The sequence below is a fragment of the Parasteatoda tepidariorum genome, chromosome 1 (genome assembly GCF_982258835.1).
Source record: "Parasteatoda tepidariorum strain Cologne lab strain chromosome 1, Ptep-v5.0, whole genome shotgun sequence".
NCBI lineage: Eukaryota > Metazoa > Arthropoda > Arachnida > Araneae > Theridiidae > Parasteatoda > Parasteatoda tepidariorum.
This window is the reverse complement of record NC_141755.1, coordinates 92638166-92658214: the sequence shown is the minus strand read 5'-3', so window position 1 is coordinate 92658214 and position 20049 is coordinate 92638166. Positions and strand designations below refer to the sequence as shown.

Genomic DNA, 20049 nt, shown 5'->3' with positions numbered 1-20049 from the left:
TGGGAGTAGTTATCTTTCGAATCAAAAGTGACCCTTTCGAAAAGCAAAGAGTAGGTATTCGAAAATGTTCGATATATTGACGAAAAGAATCTGCGCGCTGGGATTTTCTATCAAATGTTTCGAATGAATTGGTGTATTTCCTTTTATTGTTATATTTTTTTAGGTTTCAACCTTTCGACAGGTATAGAATTAATTTAGGTGTCTAGTGGGTGTTAGGAATTATTAATTACTATGTTAAGATGACTTTCAAACAATAAGCAAATCAGTAGTATAAATCAACTACAGATGGCAGCACTGATTAGCTTATGTCTGTCTGAAAATTGACTATCTTATTTAATTTTTTAAATTCATTTTTTTTATTTTAATTTTATTTTTATTATTTTCTGTACTATTTGATTTTTTACTTTTTATTCTTTCACTTTGCTTTTTTGATTTATTTTATAAGGTATTGAGAACATCATTAGGCTTCGAAACGGATATGAAAAAATTCTTCGGAAAATTAGTAAAGAATCGATAAAGGGCAAAATAAATGTCAATTTGTAAAGAAAAAATTAAATGAAATTAATTGTAAAATTCTAGCATTTTTAAGAATTAGGGATTTACGAATCAGGGACACTTGTTTGGCTTTTATAGCAATTTAAAAATGGTATATTTTCTCTTTTGCTGCATTTACGTTAGAGATGCGAATAATGTATTACAGCAGCTTACTTTAACTTCTTGAATAATGCACAATTTCTTATTAAATTTAAGTATTCATTAATTAAAAATTTCAAGTTTGCCAAATGAGAAAATGTTTTTGACAGACTTCAATGCCTGGAAATTGAAATTCAAATCTGATATTTTTTCATGATCACAGGACTTTCTGGATTATGTTCTATTGCTTTTCAGATCAGGTAACAAGTTGCAGAGATTTTCAACTACATGACTAGTACTAAATTTCAATAATATGGTTGACATAAGGTTTGAGCAACATGGCGTGGTCAATATATATAATATATATAAGAAAAGAAATAGTTAGTTAAATGGTTACGAGGGAATGATGATAATCAATGATTCCTTAATTAAATAGAAATAAGAGATTTACTCACTTAAATCGGAAAATATTGTGCTATAAAGTTCTTTTCCACGCAGCCGATCGATATCTATTTCATTTTGATAAGCTTGATATGATTTTTAATGCTGATCAATTAAACTTTTAAAGTGTCAGAAATGTTTATAATTTTATAAACATTACGACTTTAATTAGAAACAAATTTCTTCAATTTTCAAAAATGTAAGCTTAGATACTTTCGTACTTCTGCAAAATAAAGAAATTATGTTCAAAACTGCTAGAATATGGTGAAATTAGCCGTGTTTCAAGCTCTATTGGAACATCAAAAAACTCAGTAATTTTAACCAAGGTGCTTTCGAAATGATTTTGGAGAAATTAATCATAAAATATGGTTTTGCAGTATGTGATAAAATATGGTGAAATTCGGTAATTTTATCATGATACAAAAAAGCATAACTAGAACCCTTTATTCGGTTAAATTTACTTTACAGTTTTATATTTTTACTAAATGTGTGATATTAAAAATTATAATTTTGTAAACGTTACCATATGAACGGAAAATTTACCAAATGAATGGTTTAAATACCGTGTGTGTAGGTTTTATCAAAAAGAGTTATGTTTTTTGTTTTGTTTATCAGAAATATCGTTACTATACAGTGTAATAATTTTACCAGAATTTTAATTAATCTTCAATTGAAAAAATTCTTTGAACACTTTTAAGACCTTATTTAATTTAAAAAAATACGATTAACTTACCACTACCTGAGACATGGGTGTCTTTTGAATTGTTCCCACTGCTACGATCAAAAACTGCGGTCACGAATTTGAGTCATCGTTGTCTGTAAAACACAAAATCATGATATTTGATTATTTCAAAAGAATTTGAAAATATTTCACGATATTTTAAGGGTTTAAAATTATTTTTAAGCTCAAGTTATTCATTTTTAATTTTCCAACATATTATTGCAATAATCTAATACACATCCCTTGATATATCTATTATACATTTGATCATGTAATGAAATTCAAAATACCTTGCCATAAAACTTACACTTTTGAGGTTGTTTGGAGTGTTTAAAATATCAGCTTTACCAATCTTAACTCTTCAATTTAGGTTTATTTCATGAAGTATGGATTTGTACAAGCAACATTGCTACATTCCCCGTCAACTTGCATAAAAAGTAAGAACTTAAATTTTTTTTAATGTTATTAAAAATGAGAGTTCAACTCGACATTTTTATTGCTAAGTACAATAAAAAATTTAATTATAAGAAAAATACTGTAACCCATAAGCTTTTCCTAGAAAATTATGTATTAAACAAAAAAATTATGAAAACCATTCTTTGTTTCTTATTTTATTTATTATTTCTTACCCACGAGACTAAACTAATCATGAAACAAATTTTATAAAGTTACTGATTTTAATATTTCCGTACCGACATTTTCTGTTTTTTATTTTTTTCTACAAGACTAAATTAATCATAAAACAAATTGTAGAAGTTATAAATTTCAATATTTTTATACTGACATCTCCTTATTTTTTATAACCATTGTAATTATCATACCTTTTATCATACCATCTCTTTAAAAACTATAAACACAACTCGGTAGATAGTTCAAAAAGAAAATATAGACTTATGCAAATTTGTTTGTGTTATTGTGTTTGTTTGCTTGTTTATGTTTTGCGCTATTAATTTATGGCATGAATTTTTTAATAAAAAATAACATTTTTTCAAAACTTTCATTTGTTGGTGTCCATATTACTAAACTTCTAGATAGATAGAAAATGGAAGGCTAAAAAAAAATTACTAATGTAAAAATAATTGCATATATATATATATATATATATATATATATATATATATATATATATATATATATATATATATATATATATATATATATATATATATATATATATATATATATATATATATATATATATATATATATATATATATATATATATATATATATATATATATATATATATATATATATATATATATATATATATATATATATATATATATATAACAGCACAACATAACAGCAAAAAAAAAATGTTAGGTTTCGCTATAGCAACGTAGCGAACAGCAAAATCTGCAGGTCATGTTACTATTTTCTGGACCATATACCAACAATAATAACCCCCCATATGAATACAAAGATTTTTTAAGTGTAACCCAAAAACCTTTTAAGTCATTGTCAATGCAAAAACAAATTCTAATCTAGTTCTCTCTCACAAATGCCATCACAACATCAACAGTCATCCTTCAAAATTATTGGATTAAAAATGGTGCGTTATAAATGAATATAAGTGACGGTTACGGTTTAGACATTTGTGGATAGTGTAAATCCCAAAAAGTAAATTTAAATTGAACAAAAAAGGCATATTTGTATATATATGTATACATACATATATATATTTAGATATGTTTAGGTCATATATATTTTTTAACCTTGTATATTTTAACCATTGTGGTTATTACGGCATAGATTGTGACTATTTTTAAAAAATACTATATCGCATCCATGAAGATGATTTCTTTAAAAAATATTTATAGATTTTATAAAAGTGTATCTAGATTTTTCTTCCTATTGACGATAAAATTGAGGATCAAGTTAAGTAAGGATGAACAAAAAGAAAAAAAAATCTAAAAGCTTCTATCCGTCCATCCCATTTCCTAAAGCGAGTATTATCTTTAAAAATATTTTAGTCAAACGCATGAAATTCTACGCGTATGTCCTTCTCGAATATTCCGTTTCATGAAAAAATATAGATATAATGTTATAAGTGTTTCCCTTTTAACCTAACTTGGTCTCTTATTCCATTTCGGTTGCAGCTATTATCTGGATTGGTTGGATTTTTCAAAATGGAGGCTTATTTGTCGAACGTTCTAAAACTTTATATAAATTTTTTTTTATTTTTGTTTTATAAGAATTCCAATAGAAGGCAGTGTTGCAAGTTCTGAAATTATGTTTATATTTTTATTGCCTCACAGATTTCAAATGTTTAAGATATTTAAATTTCGTTATTAATTCTTAATTAAATGATCTGAATTGGGACGAGTTAATTTTAAGACATGTTAATTATATTACCAATTGTACTGATTTAACTTGGTTTCTTATTCCATTTCGGTGGCAGCTATTATCCGGATTGGTTGGATTGGTTTCTGAATTGGTTTCAAAATGGAGGCGCACTCGTCAAATGCTCTTAAACCTTACGTGCATTTTTTGTTTTATTTCTCTCATAAGAATTGCATTAGAAGACAGTGCTTAAAGCTTTGAAATTACTTTTATGTTTTTACTTCCTAGCAAATTTCATGTGATTAAAATTTCTAAGATTTCGTTATTAATTCTTAACTGATTGAAATAAGTTAAGTAACTTATATTACAACTGACCTGGATTTAAGGCCAGTTATTTTTTGTTTCAGCTGTTTTCTGAATTGGTTTGAGTTTTAAAAGAGAAGTGCGTTTGTCAAATTTAAAATTTCGTTTAGATTTTTTAAAATTGAAAGCAGCGTTTATTGGTTTAAAATTATGCTATTTTTATTTTAATTAATGCAAGGTAATATTTGTTGGGCTATAATCTAATTTGGTTGGATTTTCTTAAAATACGTGTCTTCGTGAAATATTTTAAAATTTCATATAGATTTATTTAATTATTTTCTGAACTTTTATCAGAGACATTGTTAGATGATGTCCTTAAAATTATTCTTTTTAAAATTTTATTGCATTAATTCAACTGATTTTGAGAAATCAATTCGCAACAAACTGATTTGAATTTTGACAAGTTAATTTCATTACTAATTTAATGTTCTTATTTAGGGTGGGCTACTTTTTGTTACAACTTTTATCCGAAATAATAAGATTTTTTAAAAGTGATGCTGATTCATCGAATGTTCTAAAAAATATATAAATGTCTTTCTTTTTCTCTTCGAATAATTCCGGATTAAAAGCAGTTTTTTTTTGTTCTAAAATTACATTTATGTCTCTATTACCTCAAAAACTTCACGTGATTATGGTTCCTCTGATTTTATTATCAATTCATAATTAATTATCTGAATTAAAAAGAGTTAATTACGTTACTATTTTATCTGATTTAAGGCAAGTTAATTTTTGTTACAGATATAATTTGAATTGATTGGCATTTAAAAGGGAAATTTACACCGCAAATGAAATTTCTTTGAAAAAACGAAAAAAGTACCAATAGCAAAGTTGCCTGAAACTTTCCGTTTCCTAAAATGTTTTTACCGTGTCTTTACGGAAATTATATTTTCGTTGAACTGCTTTTCCATTTTGTATTTTCTCAAGCATTCGCAAAAATTCAATTCCTTATTTCTCCGTTATTTTCCGTTAACTTATTCATTTTAATATTTTTTCTGTGTAGTTACTGAAGTTCCGTTTCTTATTTTAATGTGTTTCTATTGAAAATCTATGTATTTTGTTTTCATTCACTAATTCTTTCATTTGTCATTATTTAGTTTTAAGTAGATGGTAGAAGTTATAATTAAACATCAAGATTTGTTCAAATTATGTTTGAGTTTCATACAGAACTATTTATTTTTAGTTATAGAAAAATCCTATGTAAGATTTTAAACGTTTTAAACGTTTTTGAAATTAATCATTTTGTTTTTTAAAAAATGTTAAAGAAGAATTGGCTTTTCATTTTATTAAAAATTTAAAACCTTAAAGCCATTACTTAATTTAAGCCGTTACTTTCCCTTTTAACCATTTTTGAAACTTAAATTGGGACACGTATTAAAATTTATGTTTCAATTCTCTCAACGATTTACTGCCAAAATGTGAAAAATCGCACAAATAGTGATAAAAGATAACTTAAATATTATTTTCCTACCTCAATTTCGTGACTCACATTTCAGAAAACACTTTTTAATGTTTTTTTAAAGGATTTCATCCATACGCATAATAAAATAGTCATAAACTGGGCAATAAAAGAAATTTATCATAATTCCATGCGTTTCTTAAAGAAAAAATATTCAAAAGCTGTAAAACTGAGTTAAGAACTTAAATTTAAGAAAAGTTAATATTTTATAGCAACTTTTCGTTAAAGCATTACATATTAAAAAAAGTGATTAAGATTAATTAATAAAAATCGATCGATAAAAGTGTAGAGGAATATGCCAATACACTTAACATACCTATAATTATAGTACCTATACCTATAACCTATAATTATCTCTCTTAAATATTAAGACTCTCTTGATAAAAAATTATCTGCACATAAAATAAGCATCTTAGCTTTTAATATCGATTCAATAATTCTGCAATTCAGTATTTTAATTAAGTCAAACTAGATTTGGGTAGGAATTTTTAAAACGAGGTGTATTCGTCGAATCTTCTGAAACATTATACGAATTTGTTTTTATCTCTCTTACAAAATAGGATAGAAAGTAGCGTATTAATTTTAATATTTTTTTAAATTTCATTATTATGGACTTGAAATGATAAAGATTTCGCAATTTTTCAATAACGCAATACTAATGGACTTAAGTTACGACAAGTTAAATGCATTTCTAATAGGGCAGTAGTTTGCTTAATTCTGAAGTAAAAAAATTCTATCAAACTCAACATCAAGAATAATAAATTTATATTGTAATTAGCAACATTAAAACTTCGTTATTTTTAACTAATGAATGAATAAAAACAATTTGACAAAGTTTTCTGAGGAATTTTATAACAAAATATATTCATTAATTCCATTGTTTCTACTTTTTAATGAAACATACTTTCCCAAAGTACCTATTTAATTTACGCGTTCCAAATCCTGTTCCACAACACATCCTTCAAATTTTAAAGGAAAACTATTTATTATTATCGAAGAGTGAAGAAAACCCTTCAAATGTCGAAAAAAATGAATGCAATGTGCATTCATATTTATCGAGTGATTCGATCCAAGCGCCCAATCAGCTGGAACCAAAACTTCTGAAATCCTGTCGATAGACTCTAAAAGAGTAGATTCGAACTGAAGTGAAGAAAGTTTTCGAACTCGTTATTTCCATATCTGCCTCCTTAAAGCTTCGGTATCGACGCAGAAATCTGAACAGGAAAGCAAAATAAAATATGGACACCTGAAAGTGTATCGAACACTTCGAGCGTGAGTCCAAAAGAAAAAGAAAACCATTTCCTTTTCTTCGATCGTGCGTTTCGAACTGACCAGGCATCAGCACACCCCTTAGAGAAACGGACTTGCCTTCATTGCGGAGGTAAATTTTTTTAAAACTTTACTTCTTTTCCAGTCCAGGAAAGTCCTTAAAATGAAAAATAACAAAATAAAAAGTCAGTTGCATTTAGGAACGTTTGGAGAAGGGGGGTCAGAAGGGATCTCGTTAAAGCAGGCGCTTTGGGACACTACCTTCGAAACCATTAGTGAACAACAAGACTTTTCTGCAAGTCTGTCTTCTTTTCCAAGTAAGCCCCCTCACCCTTGTCGTCCACTTTCGTCCTTCTAGTCTTTGGACTTTTACGGTAGTTCTTTTTTTCCTCCCTTACTTTTTGTACTCTTTTCTTGATTCAAGTTTTCTTGAATTAACAGGCTCTGCTCACAAAGATCAAATGAAAGAGGAAGGAATAAATGAGGCTACTTGAGTTTGGATAGTAGTCGAGGGGGAGGTGAATTTTGTTTGATTCTTGAACCATTCAGAGTGGAAAGAGTGAATAGAATTTCAATGGCTTCAAAATAGGAAAGATCTAGATTAAAGTGTGTTCAACGAAAAAAAATTTAAAGTGCGCTGATCTTAAAAGAGCAATGATTGTAGAATTTTTTTCCATAATTATCCCTTCGCGTTTGATGTTGGTAAAGATGAACACAAATATTTGATAAGCTTATGATTAATGTTCATTTTCAGTTTAGTTCTTGTTGTCCTTATCATCTTCGGGCAGCTTTTTTAAAATTAGTTTCTGTACTCTTTTATTGATTAAGTTTTCTTGAATTAACGAGCTTTGCTCGCAAAAATCAAATAAAAGAGTAATGCTGTTGTAGTTTGTATGCTGTTATAGTTTGGATAGTAAATGATGCTGTTATAGTTTGGGTAGTTGTAGGATGGGATGGTGGATTTTACTTGAATCTTTGACATTTAAGAGTGGAAGGAATTTTTAATGGTTTCAAAATAGTAAAAAATTCTGGATTAAATTGTGTTAAAAATATTAAATTTAAAGGCTGTTCTTAAAAAAGTAATGACTGTAAATTTATTTAATTATTACACATTTGAGAGTAATTTTATAAACGTTATAAGTGCTAAATTAATAAATTCTCTTGAAAAAAAGTTAAAGTCTACATCTACGCGGGCAAAGCCACTAGCAACAGCTAGACGAGGAAATCATTTAGTTTATGTATTGCTTAAAATTAATTAAGGTGTTGGAATTGGAGGAGGGGTTAAAAAATTAGAATACTTAGATACAGTTATGCTGAGTACTCAGCTTGATTAGCATTAAAATTTATAAGTTGCAAAATATAATTTTGAAAGGTGACTAAGCTGGTCACCAAAGGCGGCTAGTTCTTCTATATTATCTGAATGAATGCAACTTGATTGCTCAAATCAAGGCATATAGCCTAATTGTGTTGCTGTTTCGAATGCCACTTGTCAAACCAGTAATCCTGCTGGGTGAAACTTAGCGAATTTATGGCAGAGGGTGCGTTTCATGCTTTTAAGTGGCACCATCTATGGTCAAGAATATGACATCAACCACACAGATGTCACAGAACGTGTTTAGGGTGGACATATGTCACAGCCTGTTTATAGAGTGAACCCATTCATAAATTCATTCATCCACAGATCGTAATTTTGACCGGAATCACAGAACGATCGATCTCCATTTCAGTACCCCCAGAATTTGATTTGTTATGGTAACATCGAGGACTTAGTGACCCGACAGATTTTACGTACACCAGTCACCATCTACTACAGAGGGAGACTGCGGCCAGCGAGAATTGAACTCACAACCTCTTGAAAATGGGTTCAACGTCCTATTAACCAGGCTGTCACGGTCCTAGCCTAATTGTATGTTGGCATGGCAGCGGGAAAGCAGTATGACAATTTTGCGCCACCTAATAAATGATACTTCAAAAGCAATAATAATAAATAGTTCTGATTGGTTTATTGAATTTTTATTTGAAGTTGTTATTACTAATATGTTTCACGTTATCCTGTGTTAATATTTAGAATAATTTTAATGAAAAAGTGGCATAAAAGTTTATAGATTTAATAAATTTAATTTCTGGAAAAAAATAAAATTATAAATAAATAGTCGAGACTAAATGATACATCATTCATTGTAACTAAATTTCAATCCTGCTTTTAACTGCCACTTAATTTGTGCTTGTTCCCTAACCCTCAAATTTGAAGAAGGCATATCCTTGTCCAAGCTTTCAAATATATTGGGAATTTTGTATCCCAACTGCAAATGTCGAAGTATAGCCAGAATTGAAGTTAAAGTTATTAAGCTTTTACTTTGACAAAAATTTAAACTTGGATCGTTCTCCTATATACTCCTCACTCTTTCTCTATTTCTTATTATATTTTTCATTTCGTCTCTTAGACATTTCAATTCTTTATATTCTATGTTCTATCAAAGGTGTGCTTTTTTCTCCTTTTTTTATTATTATCTAGTTTTAGTGTAGCTAGTTCCAGAGAAAACTGTCCGGTACTATTGAAGAGTGACTCTTTTCGCGCGTTGCCATGGAAACCAATCCAAATCCCAAGTAATACAAAAAGAAACGTCAAAGTTGTCAATAGCAAACCCACTTTTAATAACTAGGGATTTTCGCCTGGCTCTCTCTCGAACTTTTTACCTCCTTTTGCCTTCATTTTGTTTCTTTTTTCGATTCTCCTTCTCACACCCCTCTGTACTCATTTTGACCGGAAGTGGACGTGATTTTGCGACTTCAAGTATTCGACAAATGACAGAATAGCAGAACAGGAGAAAAGTAATTATGTCACCATCTTTTGTGGCCATCATCATAGTTTCATTTTATGAAGTTTCGAGTAGTTGATGGCAATTCAAAGTGAACAAGTATGACCTGATTGTTTAATATTTTAATCAATTTGCTATTCCTGTAAACCCTTTACTTCTAAAAAAAGTAACATATAACTCATAGTTATTGTAAATCCTATTTATTACCTCGAAAGCTTTTTTTCTTATTTTCATTTCTGTACACTAAGCATTCCATTTCCTGAGTCAAAAACATTTTGAAATAATAATGTCTATAAACAGAAATTTATTTAATAATAATTCTTTTAACATTTTTTTATTTATTTAACTAATTTATGTTATATTACTTTGGCCAATTTCCATTTTAACTAAATTTTAATTATAAATATTAGAGCATCCCTATTTCAGGCAACAAAAAAAAACAAAAAACATTTTAATGTATTCAACTTTACATGGTTACATGAACTTGCCAAAAATATTCAAATGCACTTGAAAAGGAAATTTACAATAAGAAATTTAGAGCATGTGAAACAATAAGAAGAAATAAATGAGGAGTTTTTTTTTACTTTACGATATCTGAAGATAATATCTTATCATTACAACAATTTAAATTAAAAACAGTTTGGAATCAACTTAGCTAACTTGAACTTAGTTTTTTTTTTAAGTTTGAAAAAAATTCAATGCATATAATAAGATTTATATTTTTCCACGATTCATCTCTTTCTCTATTTTGTTTCATTCTTCTTGACATAAACTCATGCGCAAACTTATTAAATAAAGATCTCGAGAGAGATGAGTAGCTTTTCCTTTAACACTTGATAATTATTATTTAAAACAAAAAAAAACAAGAAAAATTTCCTGATAATAGTACTTATAACTGAATTGCAGATTAAAATTATATACAGAAAGTCCAAATTTAAATCTCGAAAGAAAGAAAAAACTCGTGTGAAGACCATAAATAAAAATGGACCTTTGATCTCGTCATATTTCGTCTCCTTCGTCTCTCGAGCTGCAAAGTTATTCGTGAGGTGTCTTTTTTTCGACAATTTTAACAGTTAATAATTCTCAAACTTGCTAGGAACGCTAAATTTTTTATTCATCGCAATCCCAGTACTCTTTTCTAATCGCACTCGTAATTTCTAAGATTCAAAGCCTTAAAGTGCTTACACAGCAAAGCAGAATGTAACGTAAAGTTGAAAACCTATTACAGTGATGGCAGCGCTACTTATGTTTCTTTTATATAGAATGCAACTTCTTGAATACCGAAATTATTTCCTGTTGAATGTTTACGAAAGATTAATTATTCTTAAAAAAATATTAAATTTATGATTTTTCGGTAGTTATATATGTTTTTTTTAGATAACCTTAGAATATTTTAAATTTAATTTCCCCGACTCTAGTCCATGCAGTTAGCTTCATTCTTTGTTTCTGGAAAGTATAGTGAAATTGCTTCAAATATTAACCAAGCGATTTTAATCTTTCTTTTCTCGAATTAAGGTAAGCAATTAGTTTTTTCCACTTTCTTTATTTTTAAGATTAAACTCAAACTGTACATCCCGGGTCAATGTTTTAGCCAAGTCCTTCAAAGCGCTATCTTTTAATGGCCATGGTAGAAATGCAGCAACCCAGTCAGACGACATGGAGTGTTCCTGAGCTGCTAGCTCACTCTCCAAACTTCCACATCGCAACCAATCAGAGTAGGTTCAGCATGCACCTTTCTGCGTATGCGAGCTGGTTGTCCAATCTGAGACCAAAATTATACCCACGGCTCCCACCTCTCCCCTAATAGAGTGATAGTTACCTTTATCAACGGCGTAATCGGATAGACTTGCATATAAGAAAAATTATGTCTCATTTTCCCCCACCAATTTTATGTTTCAATCATTATCTGAGCATTTGCTTTATCTCTCAATTCAAATAATTAAATGATAATTTAAAATTGACGCGATATTTGAAATTTATTTTAAAATCGTAAACAGGATAAGACATCATAATAATTATCAAAATATATATGCTTAAATAATGTCCAAAATTCTTCTTAAATAACTCGTGAATAAAAACTTAAAACCATTCGAGCAATATCCATTTTATATTTCATAAAACAAATGTTCTTTTTGAATATATTGCTTTGAGATAAAGAGTCTAAAAAAGGGGAAAAAATCAAAAAAAGGGGAAAAAGAAAAGAACAATGCATTTCTTCTTAGGGAAAATCTTCGAACTTGCTATTGCTATCACTACCCGTTAGTAAAGAACAATTTCAAGTCCAGGGATGTGACTGTCACACCTAATTGCGTCCGGTTCCAACCGGTTCTACTGTGACATACAGACGCTTTCCTCTGCATGCGTAACATGGTAAATGGATAAAATGCTCGCCTCACTGGATAAATGTCACTCAAAGTTGATTTTTTCGTGTGTTTCGAGCTCTCTGCTTGCTTTATGATTTCGTTCGTCCATTTATTTGTTTTATTTTAGCCTCTTTTGGATAGTTGGCGAAGGACGAGTGAAAAAAACTCGCCTGGATGACAGCCAAGTGAAGTATTTGTTGCTAAAATCATTTGATTCGAAATGCGAAGGGTATATACAGGAAATTTATCTATTGAATTTGGATGAAAAACCGTCATGCGAAAAGAAGTTACGCGACTGACTGATACGTTAAATCAGAGATAAATCATAGATTTATTAAATTACATGTTAAGTTGATTAATCATATGAAATTCTAATCCTTTTGCCTCTCTGAAACGAAACTATGTAATATAGAATGTTTAACTTGCAACTATGAATATACTCTATGATTGAAAAATATAGCAATAAAATTTTAAGGAAAACAAACAAACAAACAAAGTTATAGCAAACAAAGTATTCAAAGTTTTAACAAAGTTATAAACATTGAAGTTAATTGGAGGCAAAGAAACTGGTCAGGGAGGATTAACTCGGATTAACTACATTCATTTTATTTCAGCTTAATCTTTTTAGATTTAATGTATCTTAAATGAACATATAACTTTATATTTTAATAACGTGTGATAGCAAAAATTGTTAAAATGATAATCTGTGCAACTAGACCAACTATTATCACAACCCAAATGTTTCATAAATATAAAAAAAATCAAAATTTTGTAACATGCTCACTTGTTGACTGTTGCTTTGAATCAATTTCGACTAGTTATAATATAAGAAGTTAAATATCCACTTGTAGGCGAAGAGGTGGGGTTATAGCGGATAGATAAGGTTCGAATACTTGTTTGAACTTAAGCTGCTCAACATAGAAACTTACTAATTTAACCAAGATGTTCACTGTTTTGTTGTACACAAATATATCATTCTTGAAAAGTTACGCATGTGATACTTTTCTTTTATAAAATAAATGATTTTTTTTCTAGAAAAAATCAAACCTCCCGATTTTACTTCACTACTAACGGACCATTAGTTGGATATAGATAAAAACTCAATGGGAATTCAAAAATACTAGAATTTCAGTGAAAAAGTAGCTGACATTTCTATTTTATATGACTATTTAAGAAAACCATGCATATAATTTACAAGTTATGCAACCAAGGCCGTAATCACCCAAGTCAAAATATTGGGGGTTTTAAAGTGATGGAGCAGCATAATATTGATGGTAAATCATCAATAATTCCGTCATGAGCCATCATATGCTTGATGGTAACCAACATAAGTAACCATCCCCCCAATGTTGGAATTCGGACTAATTTATGATGGTTCAACATAAAAATAGCAACTTGTTTTGATCGTTTGTTCATGTTGAACCATCAGAAATTTTCATCATAGTTCCTTAGAAATCAAATGTTAGAACGATCATGAACAACCATCATCCGAATGTAGGAATTCGGACTAATTTATGATGGTTCAACATAAGAATAGCAACTTGTTTTGATCGTTTGTTCATGTTGAACCATCAGAAATTTTCATCATAGTTCCCTAGAAATCAAATATTAGAACGATCACGAACAACCATCATCCAAATGTAGGAATTCGGACTAATTTATAATGGTTCAACATAAAAATAGCAACTTGTTTTGATCGTTTGTTCATGTTGAACCATCAGAAATTTTCCTCATAGTTCCTTAGAAATCACATGTTAGAACGATCATGAACAACCATCATCCAAATGTAGGAATTCGGACTAATTTATAATGGTTCAACATAAAAATAGCAACTTGTTTTGATCGTTTGTTCATGTTGAACCATCAGAAATTTTCCTCATAGTTCCTTAGAAATCACATGTTAGAACGATCATGAACAACCATCATCCAAATGTAGGAATTCGGACTAATTTATAATGGTTCAACATAAAAATAGCAACTTGTTTTGATCGTTTGTTCATGTTGAACCATCAGAAATTTTCATCATAGTTCCTTAGAAATCACATGTTAGAACGATCATGAACAACCATCATCCAAATGTAGGAATTCGGACTAATTTATAATGGTTCAACATAAAAATAGCAACTTGTTTTGATCGTTTGTTCATGTTGAACCATCAGAAATTTTCATCATAGTTCCTTAGAAATCAAATGTTAGAACGATCATGAACAACCATCATCCAAATGTAGGAATTCGGAGTGATTTATGATGGGCCAACATGAAAAAAAATGTTCTGGTGGCATATTCCTGAGAACCAACAAGAATTCCCATTAAACCATCACGGAAATGTATTGTTGGAACCATCATGGATCATCACGGATCATCATAGATTGTTGGTCCATGAGAATCGAACTTTTTAGATGGTTAACTATCATAGTATTAAAGAAGCATTTTCCATCATTGAATGATGGAAGTTTGTTGGCAAATCAAAAACCATGAAAGCATAATGGAAAATGCTGAAACCATCAAATGATGTTGGACCATCATAATTCTCAATGAAACCATCAAAATGTTTTGCAGGGATCATCAAGAATTTTGATTTGGGGGAATTGAGGGACAACTCTTCCAGGGATCGGGATAATTGTGGGACAGAATTAAACTGTAATAGTTAATGATTTTTCTTTAAAGAAAATGGCAGAGAATTTCTTTACATCTATATAAAAATTACCATTTTGTATAAAAGATCCTCAAATATTCTACAAATAAGGCCCATTGTGATTAAAATAAGGTCTTTTGTGTTTTGAGCATGGAGCTCTTAAAACATTTGTTCCGCCATGGATGTAGTTATCTTTTTCCTATGCTGCTCTGCAGCTTCCGTGGGCCCAGCATAGACACATATCAAGGGAGGGGTCGCGCTGTACCTTGTAATGCCCGGTTTTACACCACGAGAAGAGATTATCAAAACGAATCAGAATGCTAATTATCGGGCTAAATTTTTATTGTTTGTTAGGGTAGGAAACTTTAATAGATGTAAAGTAAACTGGACAAAAAATTAATTCTTATAACTGTTTTGACCAATTATTAAAGATAGTTTAAAGCAAGAGAACATTAGAGTAGAACAGGCTTATCTGCACAGAAGCCGTGAATTAATCAACAACGACACGCCAATAAAAATAAATCTTTCTTGACTAGTAAAGTGTAATTCAAAATTTCTCCGCTAGAAAACAGTACTTATTTCCTGCACAATCTTATCAAAAGTTACAAAATTTCTTTTAAATTATTAATCTAAATGCATCCAGTCTAATGATAAACTTATTTGAATAAAACTTTATTTTTATTGAATGCTACCATCATATGATTATTTGGGAATGAAAGTTTATTTGAATTCTAAATTCTGTTTATTTGAATTCTATTTTTATTTCATTTAAAGGCAGATTGAAAAGCTGAAATCAAGATTTGATAAAGCAAAAGTAAGAATCATCATAAAGGTTCAATCATGAAATTGAAACAATCATTTAAAAGTAAAAAAGAAGATGGAATTTTTTTCCATATAGTAAATAGGTTCCATATAGTACTGAAAAAAATGTGGTCAAACTTCCAGAATATTGCATAATTCGCCATGTTTCTGAATTTTTGTGAACACCAAACGGCTAGGTAAATTTTATAACATCACTTTGATAATAATTTTGGTAATAAATTGATAATAAATTGTATTTTGTATGTGATAAAAGTTTGTAAATGTGATAAAATTCAGCAATTTCGTTAAGATACTTTCAAGGATGCCATAAAACCCTATATTCAATATTTGATCAGTATATTTGATTAAATTTGTGCCAATAAGAAATAATTTTGAAAACTGTAATTTCAGTAAATCGTTACCATGTGATCGGAAAAATTACGAAACGAACAGTTTAAATACAGTATATTTCAGGTATTATTCGACAGGATTATGGTTTATTTTACAAGAAATCTCATTAAAATAATTTCCGATAATTTTTCGAGAATTTTGAGTTCCATTAACAAATAAGTTTAGAGTAGAATTGAATATTAACAGAATGATATAGCAACTAAAGATACATGAAAAATTAATGATATATTGATTTTGTACTAAAATATAAATTCTCGAAAATTCCCAAGCTTAAGTTCTGAAATCTGCAATACGAAAAATAAAACAGATATTCTAATGACTAAAATTAAAATATTTTCTTGATTATGAACATTATTCCACTTCACTCCAACAAACTTAAAAAGAAAGATCGAAGTTTAGTTGTATTTGGCATTTCATTTATCTTTATAACTACCCATATTTAATTTTTCTTAAAATTAATTTTATTCATTTCAATCTCACATATACTGTTTCACAAGAACAGATTATATTAAGAAATTCTGAATAACGTTGGTATATTTTCGTCAGAAATTGGAAAATCTTATTCGACATATTGAACCATATTATTATCCAAATTATTATTTCAAAAAACTTTCGAATACGAAAATACGGTATTCATATCGATATTTTGCATGTAAGTAACAAAAAAAAAAATACTGAATCAATACAATAGTATACAGTATTTTGCCATTCGCCATCATATTGCGATGTGTAAGGCTAATTAGGAAAGTATAAAATCGTTTATAAAATCGTTTCTAATTATTCTTACACTATTGCCAGATTCGTTTCAGGTAGTTTACAATAAGCTCAGGGCAGGGAAAACTTATAGTCAGTAGCAACACAAAGAAAATCAAGGAAAATAAAAATAAATAATAAGTTTTATTTACTGCGCATAAGCTGCAAGTATATAGAACTCATAAAATAAGTTTAAAATGTAGAGAAAACATGGAAAATAACATAATAAAGATTAATAAAAAGAAAGTGAAGTAGAAAATTATTAGAATAAAATACTTTCAAAAATATTATATCTATCTATCTATCTATCTATCTATCTATATATATATATATATATATATATATATATATATATATATATATATATATATATATATATATATATATATATATATATATATATATATATATATATATATATATATATATATATATATATATATATATATATATATATATATATATATATATATATATATATATATATATATATATATATATATATATATATATATATATATATATATGTAAAATGATGCAGTCGGACCGAGCAGGAAAACACACACAGGATTTTAATTAAATCAGAGTAACTTTTATTTGATCATTCTTAGTTGTGTGGGAGAGCGAAAAAGTGATGTTTACTCCATCAGCAAACAGTCTTTCTGGTAGGGAAAATCTTGCAAAAAATCCTAAAATGTCTAAATTTAGGGAAAAGAGGGAAATCTCAGAAATTATTATTGGTTAATTAAATAGATCACGCGATTCTCACAAGGCTTAAAAGGAAAAAATATCTTTATTTAAATTTATGTATAGTTGGCTAAAAATAGATTTAGAAACAGGATGTGGTTTCTTAAAAGTATCATAAAGTGCTTCGATTTGAAGAATTAAGTAGTAATAAATTAGGAGTTGTTTTATAACGAAGAAACTAACATAAAAAGATTAATTGAAGCTTTTTATGTTATATATATATATATATATATATATATATATATATATATATATATATATATATATATATATATATATATATATATATATATATATATATATATATATATATATATATATATATATATATATATATATATATATATATATATATATATATATATAATATATATATATATATATATATATATGTATATATATATATATATATATATATATATATATATATATATATATATATATATATATATATATATATATATATATATATATATATATATATATATATATATATATATACACTACCGGTCAAAAGTTTGCGAAAATTTTGAAATCAACGAAAAAAAGGTCTAAATTCAAATGTTCATAGAACTGCGAAAAATCATTCAAATTGCATGAAAATTTGATATGTTCTAAAGTGAACCCTCTACGGTTAGTTACATATGATCAAATTGCAATACTTTGTTTTTTGCGAACTAAATCCAGCTTTTAATCATGGGTTGTTTCTATGGTGAAAAAAGTTGTTAAATTTGAACTCTTGCCAAACTCGCAAAATTTTTTTTTCGTACTTTCTGTTAATAGAAAATAGTTATTTGAACTGTTCTATGTAAGCCCTCAAAATTTCAGATCGATTTGATTTTTCTTGATGAAATTACAGAATTTTGAAAAACATGTGTACTTTTCTCGATTTTTGAGCATTCCACATATGCGGTCTTTTGGTCTATACATCTTCTACCAAAGAACATTTTAATTTTAATGTTTTCTATATTTTCAAATAATTAATATTGATTACAAAATAAATATTCTTATTCATTATTGTAATTATTGTTATTACAAAGAATTTATTATGAATATAATTAAAACAATATCTCATAGATGTCACATTTCATCGAAAATTTGTTTGTTCTTGCAAACGATGCTCTGATAATTTGAATCGAAATCAGTTATGAGACATTTTACAACAGGAATGGAACTCTATATCACTTGAAGTGATTAATGGTTTATTAGAACGAATGCCAAGCATATGCAAGGCTATAATAAACATAAACGGTGGATGGTTCGAGGAATCCAAGATTTAAATGTTAATTTATTTAATTGCAAAATGCGAATAAGAATATGTTAAATATTTGATCAGTTGTAAATAAAATAGTTTAGTAAATATGCACATTTTTTATACTATTGTTATTATTTTTTTAGAATTATTTATGTAATTATTGTTATAACTTTTTATTTTGATTTAATGTAAAATAAAAATATCACAACAAAACTAATACATATAAGCAATAAATATAAACAATAATAATTACAATAATGAATAAGAATATTTGTTTTATAATAAATATTAATTATTTGAAAAAATAGAAAACATTAAAATTAAAAAGTTCTTTGGTAGAAGATGCATAGACCAAAAGACTGCATATGTGGAATGCTCAAAAATCGAGAAAAGTACACATGTTTTTCAAAATTCTATAACTTCGTCAAAAAAAAATCAAATTGATCTGAAATTTTGAGGGCTTACATAGAACAGTTCAAATAACTATTTTCCATTAACAGAAAGTTCAAAAAATTTTTTTTGCAAGTTTGGCAAGTGTTCAAACTTAACGACTTTTTTCACCATAGAAACAACCCATGATTAAAAGCTTGATTCAGTTCGCAAAAAACAAAATATTGCAATTTGATCATATGTAACTAACTGTAGAGGGTTCACTTTAGAACATATCAAATTTTCATGCAATTTGAATGATTTTTCGCAGTTCTATGAACATTTGAATTTAGACCTTTTTTTTGTAGATTTCAAAATTTTCGCAAACTTTTGACCGGTAGTGTATGTTACGGTGAATGTCAACAAACACCAAATACGTAGGTGAAAGATCGAATATTTCATTACATTCTTGTACACTCGGACCCTCACCGGTGCATGTCAACAATCACATAGTCGCTTTGGTGAATGTCCGAAATATTTGTTATATCCAATTTAATATTAATTTATTCGTTGATATAATTATATTTATTTGATATATTTAAATTTATTCTGTATTTTAATACTTACTGACGATAGATTAGAAGAAACGTCAGTGTTTGGAGTATCGGGCAAATATATGCCGGGCAATGGCACTTGACTTTAAAAAAACATCAGTGTAGGGTATACC

At 28.1% G+C, this 20049-nt stretch overlaps 1 long non-coding RNA gene across 1 annotated transcript in view; it reads right to left on the bottom strand.

Annotated features, from left to right (window-relative positions):
* Positions 1–1806: 1806 nt before the first annotated feature.
* Positions 1807–20049, bottom strand: part of LOC107453396 (uncharacterized) — a 76310-nt gene continuing 58067 nt past the window's right edge. Inside the window, exon 3 of the long non-coding RNA XR_015435547.1 lies at positions 1807–1890. This is a non-coding gene — a long non-coding RNA (uncharacterized LOC107453396). The remainder of the gene's footprint in view (positions 1891–20049) is intronic.